Source organism: Cricetulus griseus, chromosome 3, assembly GCF_003668045.3.
Source record: "Cricetulus griseus strain 17A/GY chromosome 3, alternate assembly CriGri-PICRH-1.0, whole genome shotgun sequence".
Taxonomy (NCBI): domain Eukaryota; kingdom Metazoa; phylum Chordata; class Mammalia; order Rodentia; family Cricetidae; genus Cricetulus; species Cricetulus griseus.
Genome location: NC_048596.1, coordinates 246,730,520 through 246,756,202, shown reverse-complemented (window position 1 = coordinate 246,756,202; position 25,683 = coordinate 246,730,520). Strand labels below are relative to the sequence as shown.

The 25,683-nt window shown below is 38.1% G+C and overlaps 1 long non-coding RNA gene across 2 annotated transcripts in view; it reads left to right on the top strand.

The window, feature by feature from the left end:
- Positions 1–25,683, top strand: part of LOC100760401 — a 72,622-nt gene that overhangs the window by 15,359 nt on the left and 31,580 nt on the right. The window contains exons 2-3 of one of the 2 annotated variants that reach the window (XR_003484117.2): positions 312–366; positions 11,502–11,832. This is a non-coding gene — a long non-coding RNA (uncharacterized LOC100760401). Of the gene's footprint in view, positions 1–311; positions 367–11,501; positions 11,833–25,683 lie in introns of those variants that run through there. The other variant, XR_004769365.1, reaches the window with a different exon arrangement.

Below are 25,683 nucleotides of genomic sequence, written 5' to 3'. Positions count from 1 at the left end.
TCAAAAGAGAACTTTTCTGAGTGTAAGAGCCAGAGGGGATGGAGGACACCAAGAAAACAAGACCCTCTAAAGCAACTGAGCAAAGCTCAGATGAACTCACAGAGACTGAGGCAGCAAGCACAGGGCCTGCAAGGGTCTACACTGGCCCTCTGCATATATATTATGGCTTCCTCTGTAGTGTTTTATGGGATTCCCGAATGTGCAAACAAGACTGTTTTCTTGTGCCTTCTTTTGAGCTATTTTCATTTTGTTTCTATTGTCCAAATCTGCTGTGTTTTTATTTATCTCATTATATTTTTATTATGTCTTAGAAGCCTGTTTTGTTTACTAATGAAAGACAGAAAGCGAGTGGATCTGGATGAGAGGGTAAGTGAAAAACATCTGGGAGGTTTGATGGTGGGGAAACTGTAATCAGGCTATATTATTTGGAAAAATCTATTTTCAATAAATGGGAAAAATTAAAAGAAAACTTTTCAGGTATGTGTAGTTTGCCAGGGAGATCTTGATAAAGAAGAATGAGTCTTCATTCTATGAGTCACTAAAGACATTAAATAAGAAGAAACTCTTCAGTTCATTCTTTCATTTCCTTGGTTTGTTAGGTTTTGTTTATTTTGTTTTGTTTATTTTTTGGTTTTGCCTTTATTTCATTTTAAGAAAAGCTCTCGTAATGGAACTGAAGCTAGTCTTGAACACATGATGGTTTAGCCTGTACCTCCTTGGTTCTTGTCTGACAAGGGTAGACCACCACATCCAGTTCTTCCATTCTCTTTTCTCCCTTCATTCCTTTCTTCCTTTATTTCTTTCTTTTCTTTCTTTCTTTCTTTCTTTTTTCTAATAGGGTATTTCTCTATGACAAAATCAGAAAAAAATGTTATAAAAATTATAAACCAATGTTCTTCATGAATATAGTCACAAAAATATTTACTAAAAACAGAATAAGCAGAATTCAACAACTCACAGATATCAATATATACCATGACTAAGTGGGATTTATCCCAAGGTTGTAAAACTGTGATTTAATGTTTGAAAAAATATACTAATGAAATTCACTATAGTTAAAAAAAAGTGGAGGCATTAGTGGCACACACCTTTCATCTCAGCACTGGGGAGGCAGAGGCAGGCGGATCTCTGTGAGTTCGAGGCCAGCCTGGTCTCCAGAGTGAGTGCCAGGATAGGCTCCAAAGCTACACAGAGAAACCCTGTCTGGAAAAACCAAAAAAAAGTGGAGGAAATCTTGTGAAATCTGTCAATACTCAAAAGTCATTATCAAAGTTAAACATCTATACTTGGATTTTAGAAAAAGTACTCACAAAAATGAAATAGCAGGTAACTCTCTCAGTGTATGTGGTGGTTTGAATAAGTATGGTCCCCATAGACGCATGTGTTTGAATGCTTGCCCTATAGGGAGGTGGCACTATTAGGAGGTGTGGCCTTGTTGGAGTAGGCGAAACCTTGTTAGAGGAAGTATATCACTGTTGGAGCAGGGTAAGATGTCATATACACTCAAGCGAGGCCCCATGACACAATTCACTTTCTGTTGCCTGTGGATCAAGATGCCGAAGTCTCAGTTACCTCTCCAGCCCCATGTCTGCCTGCATGCTGCCATGCTTCCTGCCATGATGACAATGGACTAAACCTCTAAGCTGTATGCCAGGCCCCATTAAATGTTTTCCTTTATAAGAGTCGCTATGATCACAGTGTCTCTTCATAGCAATAGAAACTCTAAGACAGTCTAATAAAGATTAATTTCCTCTAAAGTGGAAAAGCTGAATGTTTTCCTACAAGACTAAAGCAGGGCAAGACTGTTCATTTTCACTCTTATTTAACCATGCTGGAAACTCTGGCTAGTGAAGAAGACATAAAGAAAAAACAAAAATGACACAAATGCAAAAGAATAAGGCTAGCCTAATCTCAAATGGCATTGTTACCAGTACAGAAGTCACCAAGAAATTCAACAAAAACTTCATAGAATTGGTAAGTTCTGAGAGATCACAGGATATAAAATAAACATATAAAAATTATATTCTAATATGCTAGAAATAAATGTGTGAGTGGGAAGAAAATTAAAAATACAATGTTCTTTGCAATCATTCAAAACTAATACCAAAATCAATTAGTATGCTAACAACTACACAACACTATTGGAAAATTCTTAATCTTTACCAATACAGACACACTGTGTTCAAGCTCTGGAAGATCCAACATGGAAAGGATATCAGTCCTTTTCCAAACTTATATATAATTTTGATGAAATTCTTCTCAAACTATCAGTAACTTTTGTAGCACTAGAAAAATTATTAAAACTTATGAGGAAAAGAAGCAAAAGAATAACTAAAACAATTTTGAAGAGGAAAAAGTAGAATCTGTCTATCCTATTAAAAGGTTTGTTTTATATATACACTAGTATTTAAAAAAATACTTCTGGGTAGAGGCATAAATTGAGAGACCAGCAGGGTTGAACAGAAGATTCCTGGTAAAATCACCAAAATATGTACCATTAATTCTTAGCAAATACACAAAATCAATTTAAGGAAGAAAATGTAGCTTTCCAACAACAATAAAAAAGCACTTTACAATATTTGTATGTCCATATCCAGCAACAATAATAATAATAACAATAACAATAAATGTCACCCAAGTCTCACAATACACACACAAAAGTTAATTCAAATTAGGTCAAAAACCAGATGTGAAATTACAAATATTTTAGAAAAGAGGTACAGCAAAGTCTTTACAGTGTAGAACGAGGAGCAATCTCTTAGACGTCACAAATATCACAAATATAATCTGCCAACAGAAAACTGACAAATTGCACTTTGAAACAAAGGACACATTTTTTTTCTTTGATAAAGACATGTCAAGGAAGTTGAAAACAAGACAGGGGAAAATATCTGTGGACTATACATATAACAAAAAATTTACAGTATCTGCAGTGTGTCTGCAAAGAACTTTCAAAATCAACACTTGTAATTTTTGGCAAGATACAAGAAAAAGCACTTCCTAAAAAACTTTGTCAGAAGGAAACTGCACACACTGAGGGACACCCAGCATCCTTATTCTTTATGTGTATACACAGCAAAACTGTAACTAGCAGAAATGAAGGATAATACCAACAACAGTGGTTGGTAAAGACACAGGGAAACCCAGTGTTAGTGGGAATATAAAATGTACAACCAAGCAATTGCACCCTAGGGCATGAATGCCAGATAGATGAAGATTTTACTACAAAAACCTAGACAACAGTGCGGAAACCTCAGAAGTCTACGGGACCTCCTGTAGTAGTTTAGTACTTATCCCTAGCATAGATGTGGACTTTGGAAGCCCATTCCACATAAAGGAATACTCCTTGAGCCAAGACACAGTGGGGGTAGGCCTAGGCCCTAACCCAAAGGCTATGATAGAATCTGATGACACCCTATGGAAGGCCTCACCATCCAGGGAGCGCAGAAAGGATATGTGATAGGTAGGGTTTTTAGATGGGGGGTTAGTAGGGGAGGACGGGAAGGAGAAGGGAACTGGGATTGTCATGTAAAACAATCTTGTTTCAAATTCAAATTTAAAATATCTGAAAAAAAATCCTGGACAAGCATGTTTATATCAGCTTTGGTGTAAAAGCTTCATTCTAAAAATGCCCCCAGATTGCCTTCAGTAGGTGCATCAGTGAATGAACAAGCCATGATACATCTCTGCCACAGGGTAATATTCAGCAAGAAAAAGAAATTATCCATATGTGTATTAATAGCTACCTGGATTGGTCTCTCAAGAACTGTAATGAGTGCACAAAAACCAAGTCTAAAATTTTGAACTCTACATGATCCCCAAATCATTTCCAATTGGATGAAACACGCCTGAGCAAGTACCCCCACTACTGTCACCTTTGTGAAGACCAGTCAGGCTTCACTTTCTTTCCAGAACCCTAGAAACTTCCCTTCAGGTAGACCTAATAATCTAAACATGACAGAGGAGGAAGTATGGAATACACTTGAATTCAAAAGTCACAGGAAAAGATTATCTCAATAAGATGCCAATGGCACAAACATTAAGACCAACAATTAATAAAACTAAAGAGTGAAGAGGCAGGACACAGAAGGTAAAAAATTATTTACTGCTATATGTTTGATTAAAGGGTTAGTATTAGACTATACAAAGAACTCAATAAAAGTATCAAGAAAATAACCCAATTAAAAATGAGGCATGGAACTAAACAGAGAGTTATAAAAATTTCCAACACCATTAGCCATCAGGGAAATGCAAATTAAAGCTACTTTGAGATTTCTTCTTACTCCAGTCAAAATAGCTAACAAAAAAATTAAAAATAAAACACCAATAAGAAATGCTGGCGTGGGTGTGGCAAAAGAACACTTGCACCATGATACAAACCTAGTACATGAGCTAGCTTGTTGGAGCCTATTTCCTATGGTAGGATGTCATGTCCAGCCTTAATGCATGGGAGAGGGGCTTGGCCCTACACCAATCTATTTTGGCAGACTTTCTTGACCCCTCATGGAAGCCCTTACCTGTGAGGAGGAGTAGACTGGGGATGGGCTGGGTGGAGCGTTTAGGAGGGTGTGGGAGGAGGGGTGGGATGGAGAACTCTAGTTGGAATGTAAAATGAAATTTAAGAGAATAAATAAATGAGTAGAAAAAGAAAATAAATTTTTCAAGTAAATGGATGGAGTCATAAATATTTATGAGGAGTCAGGTGACCCAGAGACAGAAGGACAAATGTCCTATGTTTTCTTTCATTTGTGTATCATTAAAGCCTCAGATATGTGTGCTTAGTGTGGAACATCCATAGAAATCAGGAAATTACTAAGGGGCATGGAGAGCATCTTTCAAGGAAGGGTACACAGAACACAGTAGTATAAAGGGCTAAAGGGGAGCAATGGAACAGAAAGGGCTAAATTGATGCAAGAGTGGGAGGAACAAAGGAAAGAATAAAGGGAAAGGTAAATAATACTAAAGACCTTTGAAAAATAATGGAAACCTACTATTGTAGAAGCTTCCTAATGTGTCTGTGTGTGTGTGTGTGTGTGTGTGTATATATATATATATATATATATATATTATATATATATATATATATATGAGAGACAGAGAGAGAGAAAAAATAGTTACTTTATAGTGTGACAAAATAATGCTTCTACTAAAACCCAGAGATTAACAAATAAAAGCCCTGTTCCAATATTGCTTATTTGGAATTACTTCATTAAGAATAGTTGGCCACCAAGGTCCCATAGACCAAAAACATTACAGGCTGTTGTTAATGTTTCTAGTTACCCTCCAGAAATCAACAGTCAAGACCCTGTTTCTGTAGAAATGGCACACTTAAGTCATAGAACATGGAGAAATTGAGCTGGTACCAATCTGGGAAAACTCATCCCTACTGGCTACATTTTATAGTACTTAAAGGGAAAGGTGCTATGTATATACTACCAGAAGGAAAACATAATCATCAGTCTTACCCCACCCTGAACCCTGTAAGCTACAATAATAACTGGCCCAGCAACATATGCCCACTTGGACAGTAGTGATATGAACTCCATGGGAATAACAAATCACTTGCAGACTGAATTTAAGTCCTACTCTACAATATGAAACCCATACCTGGCACCACTATCTGGCCAAGAACCTGTGACTAGAAAGGGTCAGAGGCCATAGTCAAGAACTCACCACTATTATGTTGCTAAATGGACATGGGACTAAATCAACTCCTAATGATTTATTATACTACCACCTAGATTAATGCATATCTTAGCCATCATCCGAAAAGCTTCTATTTGTAGTATTTCTATTAACACGGAGACCCACAATGGGCCAAGATACAGAAAATAAGACACTATAAAATAAATGCTCATGTCTACATGGAACACATATACCATACGTTTCCTTTCCAAGGCTCAGGGATCATTATAGAAGAGATGCTAAAAGATTCCAAGAGCCAGAAGCCATGGGTAACTACAAGGAAACAGGATGTTATGGACACAACAGGGCAGCTGCACATATGAACTCATAGTGGTTGTGACAGCATGTACATGACCTGAGCAAACCCAAGCCAGACCAAATCCCAGCATGGAGAGTGGAGTAGGTACACAATTACACCCCTGACCTTGGAGCTACTGGTACATTATAACTGCTAGAAGAGGGTGAGACAGTTTTCTCTAAGAGGATAGCCCCTGGTAAATTGACCATGCTTCAGTGGAAGACTACAGATTCAAGAATATTTGAACAGCACAAACTGGTCTTGATGTGGAGAGTATGGGAGGACACAATGTTGGGCAGACGGGGAAAAGAGATGGAAAAGTTGGTGAGCAGGGAGTGGATATGATCAAAATACATAGTCCAAAATTCTCAAATAACTAATAACAAAATTTACAGATATATAAAATGGCAACATATTCAAGTCAGCCACTGGCTAAGAAGAAAGTAAACGTTAAGTGCAAATATTTCACTGACTTGAAAATAACCAGGAGTTTGCATAGCTTTGAAGCTGTTTGAATACTCCCCCAAAAGGGAGTTATTCACTGTTGCCCACATTTGGATTTTCCTCCAAATACTCTGTAGTCTTTCTAGAATCGCAACTCAATTTAAAATATCAGAGTTCAGTTCCTAGCACCCATGGCAAGTGGCTCACAACTTCCTGTAATTTTAGCTCCAAGGAATTTGATGCCCTCTTCTGGTCTCCACAAGCACCTACATACACATGAATTAAAAATAAAATAAATATTTTTATTTTAAATTTTCATTATTTTATGTGTATGGATATGAAAATAAGACACTACAAAATAAATGCATGTATGTCTGCATACCGCGTGTGTGTGTGTGTGTGTGTGTGTGTGTGTGTGTGTGTGTGTGTGTGTGTGTGTGTGTGTGTTTGATGCATGCAGAGGCCAGAAGGCATCAGATTCTCTCTTAAATAGAGTTTCAAATGGTAATGAGCTGCCATGTGGATGCTAAGAACTGAATTCAACTCTGGTCTCTGGAAGAGCAGCAAGTGCTCTCCACCACTGATCCATCTCTCCAGCCTCAAAATAAAGCATTTTTTAAAAAATTATTCTTCGCTCATATATTACAACCTGACCACAGTTCCCACTCCCTCCTCTCCCCGTTTGCCCTCCCCATCTCCACTCTCCCCATCTCCACTCTCCCACAGATCCACTGGCCTTCTGTCTCCCTTCAGAAAAGAGCAGGCCTTCCAGGGACATCAAACTGCATAACAAGCTACAATAAAACCAGGTACATAACATCACATCAAGGCTGGACGAGGCAACCCATTTGGAGGAAAAGGGTTCTGTAAGTAGGCAAAAGAATCAGCAATTGCCCCTGCTCCCACTGTTAGGAATCCTACAAGAACACCAAGCCACTCACCCATGACATAAGCAGATGACCTAGGTCAGACCCCCTACAGGCTCCCTGATCTTTGCTAGCACCCTGGAGTTCCAGTCAATTGATTCTGTGGGCCATGTTTCCTTGGTGTTCCTGACCCCTCTGGTTCCTCCTATCCATCTTCCCAAATAAACACTTTTAAATGACCTTTAAAACAATGTTATCTCCTTTCTCCTACTTGGTTAAATGGAATATTTCAACCATCAGCAAATCTAATATTTAAACTCTCTGAAAGGTAATCTTGTTTTATGTTGGAGGCCAGGTGGGAAGCTTCTCAAGTCATAGGATGCTGTCTCATTACAGAACTGTCCGAACCCCCCTCATCGGTTTATCCTTCATTATCTGTTGTTACATTCCTTCTAACAACTCAGTGAGAAACATTTATCCTTCTAACACCTCAGTGAGAAACATTTATCTGGGCTCATTTGTCTGCTCCTAGGAAAATTTTAAGCAGACAAATAGGGCTTCATAAATAGGTCTAAGTAAACTCAGCATTCCATCTTCAATCCCTACCCACCATCTCCTCTTTGGCAAGCCCATTAGCTTATTATTTTTCACAAAAGCTGAAAGCACATTATGGAGAGGCCTACTGTCAGTCAAGCATCACCCTTGCATTTTGACTTAGTGGGTCTAAGAGTTACCATAGTTACTAATTAACTCCCAGTCCTGAATACATTAGACTCTGTAGAAGAGAGACTGTTTACATTATGTAAAATGCTTTTGTTCTAAATAAATTAATAGGATATGCTAAATGTGTTAAATCATGTTGCAAAATAGCATTAACTCATCTCTCAAAAAGCCCATTATTGAAATTTTTTAATCTAAGCCTGTGAATTAACAGAGTTTTCACATCCACCTTTGATCATCACCTTACCCCATAACAGAAAAACCATGCTCTCCCTCCTGCTTGCTTTTGAAACATGTCACATTATTGCATTTATTTTTTAATCTATCTTTTCCAAATCAAAACTCATATTCCTACACAATCAAATAACCAAGCACTTACAGATAAATATATTTAAATATAAATCATATTTTCTAAATTACTTTCTGAGATAATTTCAAAACTTACTTAAAAGTCACACACTGCTATTTTCTTCTATAAAATGAATTGTGCTTCTAATTATATAGTATTAGAGACAAAGCTAAGAAATCAATAAACTGTCTTTTTCTAATTTCCATATAATTAAGCTTTATATCAAATCATTCGAAGTATAAGATTAATGAGTATTTTGAATTTTATGTTGCTTGCCATTTTAAATGTTCTAGCAACAGCACAAAAATGATTGCAAAAAATAAAAAAGAGAATTTGGATTACCTCTGATCTTTATGAGTTATTTCATTTTAGCAAATTAAAACATCTTAATAATCAACACATAACCGGATGAGAAGGAAATAATTAATTTTATAATGATCTTTATCTATGCTCTTATTCAATTTTGTTTGTTAAGCCACCAAAGTAATCATATTTTATATTATGAATATTTTATAAATCAGAAAAAATGTTCCAAATACAAGCACCTTACAGAAAGAATCCCACGTCCATCTCTGAGTAGTATAAATTTCACACATGAAACACTGAGACAAATGAGAAGTATTTAATAGATAGCCAGGGATGTTTCACACTGACTCAGGAACTGTAAAAGCACAATGGCACCGTCATTATTGTCTTTTCTATTACATTTGTGCCTGTCTGTTGTTGTGTTTCACCTGCCCATTAAGCTAGAAATAAAAACAGCATTTCTATTTGATCACCACTCATGGTTCTCTAGAGGTATATATTCACATGCATGTATGTGCAGTATATACATACACACCCCTCATAAATGCCTTAAACTTATTTTCCCTTAAGTTTTCTTCATTTCTTGCTCCAACTGGCTTAGTTTCCTCTTATGCTCCCACTTATTACCCCTCATAAGATAGCTTCTTAATTTCCCTCCCATAATCATCTTCTGTGAGCTCATTGTCCCTGTTACCATTTGGTCTGTTTGTAAACTAGAATCATATACCTTTTATCATTCCTCTACTGAGACCCTTCCATTCATTAATGCATTTGCTACAGATACCTAGTGTGTTTGTGCTGTGCTTATATACCTGCTGAAAATACAACAAATATGACCACATGAACACACCCGCACACGCACACGAGCACGAACACACGTCCTCTTGGAACAAGGAGAGAGCATCTGTTTTCCCACAGAGTCCCTCTGTGCCCAGCATCACTACACTACAGAACATTATGCAGGATCCCATGGCCTCAGGGCCCCAGCATCCAACCACACCTGAGCAGTAAGGAATTAATAAGCTTTGAGATGACATGAAAAGTCAATCTATGTAGCTAAATAGCAAAGTCATAAATGAAAAAGGTAAGTGATAGCAAACAAGGTCATAGATTAGAAGATACTGGAATTTGAAGAAAAGAAATAACATTGCCCCATGAAAGGGGACCTTTCCTGAACCAGGGCATACCACTTTATCAGGAGAAAGTCTTGTGAGAAACTCTGATCCACAAAACAAAGACGAAATGTTTTGGTGAAATGTTTACCAATTCCCAAGCTTTCTGTCACCCATCTCTGCTCCTACTGCTGCTCTGACCACTCAGAGGAGAGCCACACCCTGATCTGTGCTATAGTGTCTGGTCTTCCTTACCTTGCCTCTTTGTCTGGACAATCCAGCATTTTGCGTTCAGCCTCTCATCCACTGAGTACCCAAAGATCCTGTTTCCCTCCAAGATTCCCTCTAATGAAAGTGTCCTTGGTCACTTCCTGTTCTTCAAATTCAAGTAAGTGAAATTTGGGCCACTCCTTCTATATACTCATGTTCTCAGACTTACAGACTGAATTTTCAAATATGCAAAATAACTCGGAATTTGTAACACTGTGGGAAGTTGGTACTTGTGCATGGTGGTGGGAGCTTACATTGGTGCAACATCATTGGGCTGACAAGTAGTGATGTTTCACAAAAAGAAATCATTAATTAAAAAATATTATCAGTGTAGATTGAAATATATGTATATATAAGAATATTAAGTTCCTACTAATAACACTGAAATTAGAAACAATGTAAATAATCAGTTATGTAGGAAACTTGAATAATGATACAATGGGAAATGAGTAAACCAGACGATACTCAATTGTATGAAGAAAGTATCAGTTTCATAACATTAAGCTAACAAGGAAGGATATAAAATAATGAACAACTTTTCTTTTAGCTATTAAAATATGCTTGTTAAGATAGAAAATTAAGCTTTGTCAAAATGCCACAGTGGTTATCTCTAAAGAACAAGGTTGTAGAAGATTGTACTATTTTCTATGGCTACATTATTGAATAACCAGGTATTTGATAATAAAAGAAATGTATCTACCTACCAATTAGCAGATAGTTTAGGTGAATAATCCACCTACTCATTTGTCCATCCATGCATTATTGGAAAAGCTCACAGAATAGTTTTGATGTGACATAGTCTTCGTAATCCTTATTTCTTTCCCAGATCACTGAAATGAATGGTGCCATGATCCTAAATCCTGGCTTATGGGCCAGAGAAAAAGCATCTGTACATAGGACCCCTTCAGAAATTAGACACCTAATAAGAGAAGTGCGGGCTCTCCTAAGAGGAAGCATGATGCAGTGTCTTTGAGAGCTTTCTCCACCATAGAAGTGCTAGGATAACTGCTAATGACCTTCAAAAGCTAAGATATTCATTCCATCCAGGTCACCCTGACATTTTACTTATTACTGAAAAATCCATTTGCAAAGAGCCACAGAAAAACCACACAACACTTTGATAAATTCTATCTGAGGTGGCTTTTCCTTTACTCATGTAAACCCCCCCCCCCTCTCTCTCTCTCTCTCTCTCTCTCTCTCTCTCTCTCTCTCTCTCTCTGCCTCTCACTTTCTCTTACCCTATTCTTTAAAGGAACTTTATTAAGTACAAGTTGACATACTTGGTTATACAATGTCTCTTGAGTGTGGATCTTTTGTTAGAAATAGCTCCATCGTTGAGCTAAAACATAAGGACAATGGTCCCTTCCCAAGAAGGGAGAATTAGACAAATTATTGAATTACAGAAATTTATTTTAAAAAGTAAGTGGAATTTGTTTTGTCTTCCTGTGAAGGCATTTCACTGAAAACCATGGCACAGTCACCATGAAGGACTACCAAAAAGGTCACAGTGTCACACAGCATCCTTCTACAGAAATGCCTGAGGAGGCATTTTTAAAGAACTGGACTTTAGTCATGTGGATACAAAGAGAGCAGACAGAAGTTCTAACTCCTGAGGACTGAGGACAGTCCTCTAAATGAAACTGTTTTTCCTTTCCTTGAGATTGTGAGTAACTTCCTGTAATTCATACCCTAAAACAGAGATCTTGGGAGAAAATGTGCGGCAACATGCCTATAACTTGGGGCCAAAAAGCAGCAGCAAAATTCTAATAATAAAAAAAATTAAGTGACCTAAAACAGTTTCATCATTCTTTTAATTTTTTATTATTCATTTTCAATATACTTTTAAAATTAAAATATAATTATATCACTTCCCCCTTCCCTTTACTCCCTCCAGCCCCTGCCATGTACACTCCCTCAAACCTCTCCTATTGCCCCCCACACAAACTGATGGCCTCTTTTCCTTTGAATATTATTACTACACTCACATACACAGATTAGATAGATAGATAGATAGATAGATAGATAGATAGATAGATAGATAGACAGATAGATAGATATGCACAATAACAAGTGGTCAACCCTGGAACCATGTGCACACAAACAACAAAAACAGACTCCAAAGATTATTTTACATATTTGTGCATCAATCTCTAATTATTTCACTGGCTGAGCAAGTTTTAAATAAAATTCTTTAGTCATCCTACCAAGATGAGTAACATCCCGGTTTTGATGTCTTGTGAAGGCCCTGAGATCTTAAAAACTGGTGAAAATGGCTTTTAGTTTTTACCTTTCAAGACATTACTTGGTTGTGTGAGCATCACTTCTGCAGCACCAATCTGCAGGGTCTATGCCCAGATATCCACACAGTTCTTCCCTGGCCACAGTCAACAGATCTCACGATTCTTCAGCCTGATTTTCAAACTGAAGTGGTCAGACTCAAGATTAACACTCCAGAAATGAAGCCAGAGTCAGCTTCCATGAAAGCAGACAGGGCCCTAGGGGTAGAACATGGCTCATTTCCCCCTGCCTGCTGTGCTTCTGAAGAAACTAGCCCAGAGCTTTGGTGAAACTAAAATGACATTATTGCTGTGTCCTTGATCTTCCAGGAAAGGAGCACAAGGACACAGTGAGAAACAACACAGAAACATATTCAGAAGCAGAGGTTATGCTGGCTTGCTGTGTGGCTTAAGGGCACACAATCACCTTCTCTGTTATTTTTTTCCCTGGACATGAAAGAGACCATGTAATGCAATGCTTTTCAAACTCAATAGGAAACTCTGTCTAATCGCACATCCCATTCTGTGAAGCCCTTTGAGGTCTTTCACTGGGCAAATCTATACTAAACACAATGTGTTCCGAAGAGCAAGCAGCCTCCTGGCGGTCTACTGGGAAGGTGCATAAAGGAAGTGTGTGCTTTTCTTTTATGTGAATGTTCTATGAACTGAGGCTTTTAAAAGAAACAAAGGAAATACTTTGGCAGTGAGAAAAATCAGGGGTAAAAGCATTGGGCTCCATTTTCATAACCACAAATGGTACATGAACAGAACCACAGGTACCAAAGAAGAACAAAGCAAAGCAAAGGGATCAGTCACTGGATAGTTCCAGAGTCCCTCAGGTGGGAACAGCTCCACGGGCAAAAGCTTCTTTCTTCACTCACATACATACACACAATTAAGGTTTCTCCTTCTGCATATTCTACATCTCACATTTTCTCCTAGAGATATCTTCATGTGGCTATTAAACATATGTCCAGTATCATAGGCTTGCGTAGATCAGATACAGACTTTTCCAATATATGTCAACCATTTATCTTCCAGAACCCGTAGCAGACATTACTAAACAATCAAGAGAAAGTTTGGTCAGCCAGCAGCAATCTAGGACCTAGGAAAGTGCCAAGATGAAACCCACTTTCCACTCCTATTGTAACTAAAATGGTACTGGGTTTTAAGTTGGAGGACCTGAGTGAGTTCTCCTGCTGATAGCTTTACACTTCACAAGCCACACTATCTTCACTATGTCTCAGAATTTGCTGAAAGGGGTGGGGGCAGGGTAGGAAGGGTGACAAATAGGTAACCAGGGTGGATCCTGCCAGCTGTAGTGACACGTGATTCTGAAATAGAAGGATGTTTTTCAGGTCACTGTTTCAGTTTCTTTTCTGTTGTTGGGATAAAATACCAGTGAAGGGATGTGGGAGGTGACAACAAGGACAAGGGAGACAGTGTTTATTTTGGCTTCCAGTTCCAGAGAGAAAAAGTCCTTCGTGGTGGCAGGAAAAATATGGCAGCAGGAGAAGGAAGCTGGCTAACAAAATTGTACCTGGAACAGTGTTCTCTGCTGAGTTCTACGTGGTGTTCCATTTGGCCCTCAGAACAACTGAGTGATGACACACTTACAAATCCAATTCTACTGAGGAAGAAAGTAGACAAAATACTGTTTGATTTAACTGTACAAAATTCAAGCCAAGTCCTCCTTGGCACCCTTTGCTCTCAAGCACTACTCCCTGCTCTACCTGTCAGCAAGGGACTGCTTTGTGACATCTAGTCCTGAGGCAGGAGAGTGAGGCAGGAATGAGCATCCTTGACATATAAAACTTTCAAATGAGATCAAGCTAATAGCAAGAAAGAGCATCAGTCCAAACTAAGATATCTGGGTGAAAAGATTGCTTCCAGAAGTCTTGTTAGTGTGTGACAGAAAGGGGGTCGAGAAGATCCCAGCAAGGAAAATGAAGGCAAGAGAAACTGAGTCAGGATAGCATCTTACTGCATGTATGAACACATACCACGAAGTTGTCACCAGTTAATGTTGAAGTACCAGGGGCAGCAAGATGACAAGCCTGGTGAGCTGAGGTTGATGCCCATATCCCAGAGTAAAAATACAAACTCCTAGAAGTTATACTCTGCTTTCCATATGCATGCTGTTGAGCACAGTCACTGGGACACACACACACACACACAAACACACACACACACACACACACATACACACACACACACACACAGAGCCTTAATTATTAATGCATTAATTAAAGATATGTCTTCAAGTTCAGACACCAGAACAAAGAGAAACATTGTCTCCCCTGCTCTCGTTCTCTCCCCCTTTTCTTTCTTCTTGCCTTTACCCCATTCTATTTCCTTTCTCTTCCCTCTCTCCACACTCTCTTCTCTCCTTCTCTTTCTGATCCTCTCCCCTCCCTTCCCTTCCTTCCTCCTTCCCTCACTTACAATATTATTTGCCTTTATTTCTCATTGACTGGCCCAGCTGAAGGACATTCAATGAGGGAGCTTGGGTGATTACTGGAAATGATGCTCTCTGGGACACAGCACAGCACACCAAGAGGCACACAGACACACGGCCTCCCAGAGGCTCAGGGATAACTGCTGTTCCTTTATACTGAGATTAATGTTGTAGTTGAAGGTCCAAAATTACCCTGAGGTTATTCAAATACAAAATCACTATGCCATGTTTGGCCTTTAAAAATCACTACATCCTCCTGTCTATACAGTATCTGTCCCCTTAGAGAGAGTCTGGTGTTAGCCTGAGGTGATAGGTTGGTATTATGTCAAAAAGACCAGAAACCTGTGTATAGCAGAAGGAAATGAGAAATGGAATGAAAATGTCAGATTCGTCTCCAAGCTGTGTCCTTTCCAATACTGCTGCCCATGGTCACCAAGCCATGTCCTTTGTACTACTGTTTCCCATGGTCACCAGGCTGTGTACTTTCCAATACTGCTGCCCATGGTCAACAGGCTGTGTTCTTCCTATTACTACTGTCTCTGGTTTCCAGGTGCATCCTCTCTATTGCTGATGTATGAAGTCTTCATATTTTCCATGAAGATAGTGTAAACTCTTCCATTTTTTATATTTCACAAATTTCTGAAGTCTAGGTCTCCAAAAGTGTTGCAGGACATAATGATACAAATATAGCAGAACAGCAGACTATGCACAAATAAGGACTTATGGGGAAAAGTGTGGGTTGAAGGCTAGGATAGGGATGAACTGTGTGTTGAGCAGACAAAACAAAATGAGTGATATTTATCAATGTGGATGTGATCAAATATGAATCTCTTGATATGATGAGAGACAAAGTTAGATTTAAAAAAAAACTCTGACCGAAGAAAGTTTTAAAAACCCATTCTTCAAGGATTTGAGTTAATTAATATCAGTTTCCATTTTCGAGAGAATAAAATCGAGTTCAAATCAGTGTTTATTTTAACTCTACAGTTTTAGCATTTCCAGTTAACAGAAGCAATCAATCAGTCCCAGGATGGGAAATCAATTAAACAGTGTGTTTCTATAATATTCTCAATAGTGGAGATAAAGAAAAAATAACGTCACTTTATTTGAAATAGGAAATTTCTTTAATCTTGAGAATGGTTTCAAGTTCACTGTTCACTAGGAAGTGGAAAACACGGTGCACAAAGCAACAAAACTGTGAATAAACAAAGGGAAGTGAGCTGCTATTTGTGATATTACTTACTTCATTAGTCTAACACCTCAGGGGAAACACTAAGAGCCTGGTATTAAATTACACATGCCAATTTTGGTGTTTTCTATAATCCATTAGGCTTTCTTCAATAGAAAATTAATTATGTTGCCATTCCATAATTCTCTCCTGAAACATTTACACAGGTGTCAAGGATGCATTTGACACAATTCAAACCCCATAATGCCTTTAAATAAAACACTTTAAACTGTGACTGGCAAACAGAGGGAATCACTACAGATCAAAATGCATATAAACAGGAACAGCAACTTTTGAGAAACTAAACATTGAATCTACCTGGGGAATGTGCTTATACAACTTTTCCAAGCTGGGGTCATTGCTGCTGTCATCCTCTGGATTTAGATTCACCTGTAGATGTTGGGATGTTTTCAAAGAGATCTCTGAGAGAAAACTGGAGCATCCTTACTCTGCGGTCCCATTAAAAATTCTTCAGCAATGTAATTAAGTGTTCTGGCATCTCATGCTCATATATGGTAATTTTACAACAGATGACTGAGTATAACACAAAAGTTTTATGTTGCCTTAGTTTTTGTATTTTTGAGACAGAGTCTCATATATCCTAGACTTTCCTCAAAGTTGTTATGTTAGTTGAGGGAGACCTTGAACTTCCAGTCCTCCTGCCTCCTCCTCCTCCTAAATGCCCTGATTATAGGCATGCATCACCATAGCCAGTGGATGTAGTGCTAGGATACAAAGCTAGTGTTTTGTTCATGCTATGTAAACATTCTACTAACCAGGCTATACCCCAGCTTCTAATATATCAATAATTAATTTTCAAATTACCATACAAAATCCTATGTCATTCCTTTCAGATTTATAGTAGTATATAAATCCCTGGATTCTTTTCCAAGGCAAGACTATTAAGGGGAAGAATTCTCAGCAGTTGTTAGCTCCCCTATAAAATTTAATTTTGAAATGCTGGTTTTTTTTTTCCTGTTGCAATATCTCTGGCATGTTTCCCAATTGCATTGTGATAGCCTCCATGGGTCTTTTCCATTTCCACAAGCTTTAAAGAAGAATTTAGACTTTTCTTTTAAAAAATGCAGTTTTTGCTTTCTACCTTGAGCCCTGTGGAATAATTTTGAAAAGTGGTGAGAAGAAAAGCAGCATCCTGCACAGAGTGAACACAACACCAGCATCCGTGGACTTCACTTTAGGAGCATGGAATAATGTCCCAAAGTGCTGAGAAAAAAGAGGACACTCGGCACAGAGCAGAGAACACAGCACCAGCATCCACAAAGCATCCGTGGACTGTGCCTTATTAGCACACCCCTTGAAAATTCAAAGTGTGCCCCTGGAAAATAATGAAGGAAATGGAGACTCAGAATGTGTGCCTTGACACCACCCTCCTCTACAGCACTGTCTAGGCACAAGAGATAGCAAAATTACCATGTAAATCTGCATGAACTGTCCTGAAATCAATAGTGATGAAAATATACCCCCCATTTTTATGGTGTATGTCAGTTAACACTTTGAAAATCTTTCAGATATTAATATAGAAGAAAACCAACCACTGACTGTCAACTGAAGTTATGAGATGGCCCCTTCCCCAAAATTCATGAAGCATAATATTACATTAAAAGGCTTAAAGATAGAAATGCCATATGGTGTGACATATGGTCCATTCTACAGGAAGCTTGGGTTCCAAGAGATTAATGTCTGTCCGTAAGTCAATGGGGTTGTACTGGAAAGAGCAGAATAACAACCCCTGCCTTCTTGGCGACAAGACATGAAATCCTGGCAAGGTGGAGCTCAATTCAGAGGAATAGTGGGTGCTAAGCAACTCTGCTTCATTGTATCAAGGAGAAACTCAGAAGTAAAGATCCAGAACTACATGATGATCAGCTAGATTTCCTAGGCCAAACCCAGCAGGAACTGTTTTAGCGTGTTTCTTCCTAGGTGCCTGGAAATCCAAAGATCTGCTTTTATTTGGGAATGAGGAGATGGCTCAATTGGTGAAGTGCTTGCCTTTCAAGGAGGACACAACTTGAATACCCACAACCCCCCTACACACAAAAATCTAGGAATGGTATCATGTGCTTGTAATCTGGGTCCTGGGTCAAGGAAAGATGCATACTCTGGAACCCCTGGCCAACCAGTGTAGACTAATCACTGAACTCCAGGCCAATAAGAGGAATGATACCCAAGACGGTCCTCTCATCTTCATACACACACACACACACACACACACACACACACACACACCGTGTCTGCTATTAGTCAATTTCATTGCTTTCTAAATCTAAGATTACTAAATGTACAGTATAAGACTTTTAGATTTTGTGTCTCAGTACCTGAAGCTTATCTTGACTAATGAACTGGACCTCCCTGCTTAACTAGCTGCATGATGACTATAGAAAGTGCTGCCTGTTACACAAATTTCGTTTTTAATAATTACTCTATTGTACCCAAGCAGAGGAAAAGGCTTTGTCAGTTGTGGATTAGGAACAGGTTAGATGTCCGCAAACCTCAATCAAAATAGGTAGAGACAGTGACCAACAATAACTGCTTTTAACAATTGTTGACATTTAAAATATGTTTAACATTGGAAATTTTGTTTTTAAAAATTGGTACCAATGTTTAACTTTCCACTCAAGGCCACACACCCAACAAAGATGGGGAAATTTCACAAAAATCTTCAGCTATAGATTTTGTTCAAGACAAAACTGAAAAGCACTCCAAAAAATGAAGAAAAAAATCCAGGAAGATTTCAAAATACTTTTCAGTGCCTAAATCAAGGCTTGCTGCTCATCGTGACTCAGCATCTGTTTTAGTCATCATCCTGTCTTCATGTTATTCATCAATCAGTTATTCAATGAATCAATTTACACTAAACACCAGGCAACATATATAGTTTCTGTGTTTTCCTAATTCCAGGTAGGTACAGTTATAAAGAGAAAATTGAACCTGTGAGGAACCAAGACCATTTCAGATGGTTTTTGCAGAGCTGCCTACCAGTAACAGAGCAGGAACAATTTCTTTGCAGACCATGGGAAATGATTTATGAATGACGCTAGCAGAAAAAGCAGGGCTGGTCTCCAATTAATCAAATTCCAAAGTACCTTAACAAAGGATGGCATTCTGGTCATTGGAAGCTCATTAGCTGAAGATAACCCCCACTTTTCAAATAGCCTTTAAAGATACTATGTAATGAAAATAATCTATCAGCTATGAAGTGATGAGTACAAGCTTCTAATGAGCAGCAAACCCAGTAGTATATGTAATAAATAAAGTCTTCCCTGAATTTGCATTAATTTGTGAAGAAATTACAATATATTTGTAAAATAAGAGATGACTTCCTATGAAAGGTTCTGAAACAAAGGAGCTGGTTTCCTAGTGACATTCACATCATCATTGATCTAAGAAGCATTGTTTTCTTTTGTTAAAAAATAAAAACCTAATCTGAGGAGGTGGAGTGACCTTAGTCAGCAAAGCATCTGTCACTCATGCATGAAGACCTGAGTTCAGGTACCCAAGCCCACATTAAAAAAAAAAAAAAAATCAAGCACAATGATATGTGTCTGTTACCCCAGCCCTGTGGAATACAGAGGCAATCACATCCCTGAAGCTCATTGTCAAGCCAGCATAGCTGAATCAATGATCTTTAGGTTGGATAAATAATAATAATAATAATAATAATAATAATAATAATAATAGGAAGAAGATAATAATAATGAAGTATATACTATCAAGACACCTAACTTCTACATCTACATGTATAAACATGCATGCGTACATACACACACACACACACACACACACACACACACACACACACACACACCTATACTAGCAAATATTAACACCATACACCAAGAAAAAATAATTTTACTTTTTGAGAACACAGATAGTCATTTTGATGCATTGTGCTAGTCTTTAAGAAGGCTAAGCTATGCCATAATTTAGAAAGGTAGGGGGTCTAATTTGTCAGTGATGTCAGCAAATGGAGTGTTACTGGGCAGCTGATAACAGATCTACCCATGTTGTAAGTTGGCCACCCACATCTCATCTGGTCAGTCAGTACTAAACACTTCCAGCATGTTCACTTTCTGTTGTTGAATTCCTATGTAATGAATTGGTATCATCATCATCTTAAATAGCCCAAAGCACACCACTGGAGCCAATAATAGCAGCTTTCAAAGACTACAGAAATGAACTAGATCGTAGACCATTCCTGAACAATAATCATATCTTTTGTGCTAGATTCTGTTATAATTAAACAATTCCCCACCAGCATCACATTGAGATACTCTGCTCTTTTACACACAGTCCGCCAAAGGCTTATATTAAACATGCAGTAATGAGACAGCTCTGCCCTCCTAATGTCATAGTTACTTTAATATGTCAGATAAGATGAGCCCATTATGATAACATTTCATCTCGAACTTCTGCACAGAATTCATAATGTTCTATACACATTACCTTAACTTATTCCCATACTCTTTTAGAAAGCTAAGTACAGTTGACAGCACAGAGATATACATCAAATGAAGGGGAAAGTCTGAACTGCTTCATGATGTTTCTTTATTACCTGCATCTTTTCTATGAGGAAAGGAGTTGGACCAGGGCAGATAAAGTTAGAGTTCCACAGTTGTTGCTGGTAGACCAGATGATCTCAAATCTGGGGACCAGGGTAAAGTTTTGGTATTTCAGTTTTGACATTTGCATATAAAATAACACTAGTTTCACAAGGCTTATATAAGTTAACCATTTCATTGCTTGTGAAGTGTTATAATGTCCATTTAATGAAATTTCTTTTTTAAGATTTATTTATTTTTATGTGTTTTGGTATTTTGACTGCATGCATGTCTGTGTGAGGATTCCAGAACCCCTGGAACTAGAGTAACAGAGAGAACATAGAGGTTCTCTCTATGTAGAGGTAGCTTTGATAAACCATCATAGTGAATTACTAGTATAAATTACTGGACATCTATGAATATGTATATATAAATGAAGATCTGTATACATAAATGAAAATCAGTGAACAAATATTCACAAACATTTTTGCTTGCTTCTGTTTCTATGCACTGGTTTTGAGATGTCTGGAACAGAGTCAGTGATAAGAAATTTTAGTGTTGAATTAGTGCTATATATTCATTGGATAGAGCAATTCACTAAGAGAACTGTTAGTTTGTTTGTTTGTTTGTTTGTTTGTCTGTTTGTGACATGGGGCTCACAATGTAGCCTAGCCCAATCTGGAAGTGCTAAGAAGCCCAAATTATCCTTGAATTTGTGATCATCCTGTCTCTGCCTTCCAAGTGCTTGGGACTACAGACATTATCCAGGGCATTTGGCTACTGTGTGAACTTTAAGTAGCTAGTTCTTGAGTCACACTTGATAGGCTGATTGTAACCACTGTAGTGGGACTGGGAGAACATTCTACTGAAGATCCCTGGCACTTCTAATTGCTAGATTCAAAAGTAACAGTGATGACTGAAATTTGTTAAGCTTTACTGAGTATATACTATGCTATGATCTAGATAGTCCATAATATTTTACAAATGATAGCACGGCTAACTGACTTCAACCCTATGAAACTAGTGTTATTTTATAACACTCAATATCCAGATGTGGAAACTGAGGAAGAGAGAGGCAAAGTAGTAGGTCTAACATTATAAAACTTAAAAGAGGATATATGGATTTAGCCCCAGGTACTGTGACTACAGACTCTGCTAAGCTGTGTACTGCCACTACTACTTCACTGCCTCAACCACCTCAGGATGGAGGATGCTCTTTTTCCAAGCAGGTTTACCAGGTTGGTGTTTGTTAATCTTGGAAAAGTTGTCAAGGTCACTGAGATTTTACCACAGCTTCTGTGAAGCCTGCAGCAATTGTGAAAGACCCTGGGGGTTTCCTAAGGAAGCTGTCTATTTCAGTCATCAATGCAGACAAAGTTAGCCTGATGACTAAGTTTAAACTTATTGCTTTTCACCTTTTCCCTGTGTTCCCACCTATGGATGTTTCTGTTGGCAATTCAGGATGCATCAGTGCCTATGATATAGCGGTAAAGACAATCTTTTCCTTCTGGTGGATACATGTTAGAAATCAGGAGAATTATAGGACCATTTAAAAATAAAACTTTAAGATCCATAAATAAAATCGTAGATGTCCTCATGTTCTTTAATTTATTTTGAGTTTTTGTTTGTTTGTTTGTTTGTTTGTTTTTGATACAGAGTTTCTCTGTGTAGCCCTGGCTGTCCTTGAACTCACTCTGTAGACCAGGCTAGCCTCGAACTCACAGATATCTGCCAGTATTAAAGACATGTATCACCACTGCCTGACTAATTATTTTTGTTTTTAAGACAAAATCTGGATGGCCTTGAACCTGTTATGTTTTAAGATGACTTTGAACTTCTGACTCCCCTGCCTTTACATTCAATCATTTAATTCTTATGAGTAAGAAATACCTTGGACACTCATCATAAGTATTGACAGAAATGACCTAAATATAATACCCCTGGGAGCCATTAATTCACCAAGGCTCATTGTTTCTATGGAGAGGTCCTGCCATTCTTCTGAATAGCATGTGCTTTCATTAAACTGCATGTGGTTCAGATGTTTTAAGCATGGGAAACTCCATCAACAGTGATGTATTAACTACACTCAGTTAAGTTTTTAAACAGAAAAGCATTAAAGCAAGAATGGACCCTGTCAGAAACAGGACTTTACACTACCAGATGTAGGAACAGGGTCTGGCCATATTTCTTCCTCCGCACGGGACTTCTTGTCACTCACAATCCCAGGCGGCATTTGCACCATAAATTGCTCTCTTGAAAAGTAATAACACAGAAAACAAACACGATTTCATTTTGACCTAAAATCTATTGGGGACTTTCAGAAGGTTAGATGGTGTAGCCTGCAGTAGACAAGATAAGAAATACCTCAATAAGGATGCTTTCAAAGCACTGCTTCCTTGTTGGCTGGGATTATATCTAATAGCATCTAAAACCATTTTAGCAAATTCTTCTAACACAGACACAAGCAGATGCACAAAGACAGAGGACCTCCTTTTTTAACATTTTTAGATAAATGCAATAATTAGAGACCTTATCAGGTCTAGTTACTCTTTCTGCAATGCTAATGAGAAGAGAAAAGGCTAGGCTATGATAGCCTTGCCTCTATCATGTCCTTTACTGACCACCCAAATGACCCTTGCTGAGTGATTCATCTCCCCTCAGTGGAGCTCTTGGTAATTCTTATGTGTGATGTACAAAATGCAGAAAGGATTAAATTTGATAATGTGAAATTGGCTGATTTGGTCCTTAATTCACAGCAGGTATTTTGGTGAACATACAGGTTTTTTAAAATCCCCTTTACCTATGCATAAGTATTATCCACATCCAAGTGTTGATTCTCACTGAGTGCATTCCCCCTTCTTGCATTTCAGAAGGAATAATATAGCACATTTTTGCAACACCTATTATATCCTGTAATCCTTTCTTAACTACAGACTTCAAATCACAAGCTCTTTCTCTAATATGAACATGGAAAGTTCTGAGAGAGATGATCATTCCTGCTGAGTCCAGAACTCATCAAAAGCCTGGAGATTCATATGCAATCACCGAGACTGTTTCTATTTTGTTGTAAAAAGGAAGAAGTAAGATGAAAAATAGAGAAGATGCAGGAAGAAGCAGAGAGGGGACAAATATTCACAGAAGAAAAATGCCAAAGGAGAGCAAGTTACTTGATATGTATTTAAAGAAAGAAATGATTACTCCATCTTTTAAACAAAAAGGTTATTGCTATTCAACATTGTTTCAGACAAACTACACACACACACACCCCTACCTCACTATATATGTTCCAAAACATCCCACACATCAACTAGACAGAAAGGATCTCAGGTCTTCAGCATGTTCCAGAAGTAGAAAACTCTGCACACATGAAAGCAAAATATCTGTGAGGAGGACATGATGCAAGCCAGGCTCATGGGGAGCCAGAAGGCATGAGTCAAACTCATGAGAGAAGATGAAAAGATGCAGTGGAACTTGAAGTCACCCTCAGAAGAGGTCTTTACCCTACATAAAAAAATAATGAAGAGGCCCAAATCAAAGCTGAGGCTTCAAAGAAGGAACATGGATGCTCGGGAGCCAGTGGCCTTGAAAGGGACAGAAAAGAGATGTCTTTAAGAATCTGGAGTCTAGATAGAAAGGAGGCAGAGGCAGGCAGGCAGATCTCTGTGAGTTCAAGGGCAGCCAGGTCTAAAATTACATTTTATTTTTAATTGATGTACAAAACACAAAACTTTGACACTAGTACCATGCACATACTTCAATACCTGTACACATTGCACAAAGTTTAAGTCAGAATAAACATACTTATCTCTTCAAATGTGCACCATTCCTTTATGAGCAAAAACTTCCAAACAGTCCACACAACCTTGTGAAAGCTGCAGCACATCATTGTTGTCTACATTCAGCCACTGTGCAAGAGCAGGCCAGAGCTCCTCACCTCCAGCTGCTCCCATTGGTCAGCCTTTTCCACAACATTTTCCCTGAGCAGAAGGATCTTTGGGACTCCTGCACATCTCCTCCATCAAGCTCCCAAAGTCACAGCCCTGCATAATCTTGGACAGCAGACAACAAACCCAGAGACACCTCCTAAAAACCCACCCCACATACCAAAAAATCTACCACAGAAAGGGGGAAAGAAAAACTAAACCACAACACTGCAAGCTAATTATGCATATTTTCAGACAATCATGACAGGATAAAGGAAAATATGACAAGGAAAACAAAAAACTCAAATGAAAAGACAATAAGCTAACAGAAAGGAAACAAGGGCTGTCTACACCTAGGAAAGATATGAAAGAGTCCTTACAAAACATAAACAGGTACGTAGGTACTATGCAAGTTGAACAGCTAACTTGGTTGGCCATGTCACAGTGTACATGCTTTTGTGTATAGATGTACATATATGTTGCACATGATAAACCTATCCAAATTTTCTCGGGAATTAAATAAATGATGAGAGTGACGAAAATGTCACTTTTATTCGAAAGGAAATGTATGGCTATCGGATACATAATGTTGAAAGTACTGGTTTGCATGTCTGAAGTCAAGCATAGATATGGTGTCCTCTTCTCTCTGTACATTGAGTGCCATGTGGACTATTACTTTATAAAAAAAAATAGAACAAAGAGAAAGTTATAAAAAGCACCATAAATGACTGTTTGCATAATTTTAAAATAAATGATACCTTCCTAACTATAACTGTAAAGAGAAAAGATTAGTAGAGTTACCTGTATACAAAAATAACATTGGTCTCCTGGAAAGTCATGAGTCAAACTAAAAGAGGAACTACGGGCTGGAAGGATGTGTGCAAGCTGCATACACACAATTCTTACAGATATCACATCGTACCACACACTGTTATGTATAGGGTATCCTGAGTGAATAAAAAATAGGAAAACTGTTTTCAAAACCAAAATAAAAGATATAAGGAAATATTCAACACCATCAGCCAGCAAATATATGCAAACTAACATAAGGAGACAGGATTTTTACCTAAATAATCAGTGAAGCTTCATGTGTGAAAGTGAAGACTGTTAGAGACATGCAACCCGATACACTAAATTACATGGCAAATTCATTTGCAGCCAAGCAATATCATACATGAAACACTTTCAG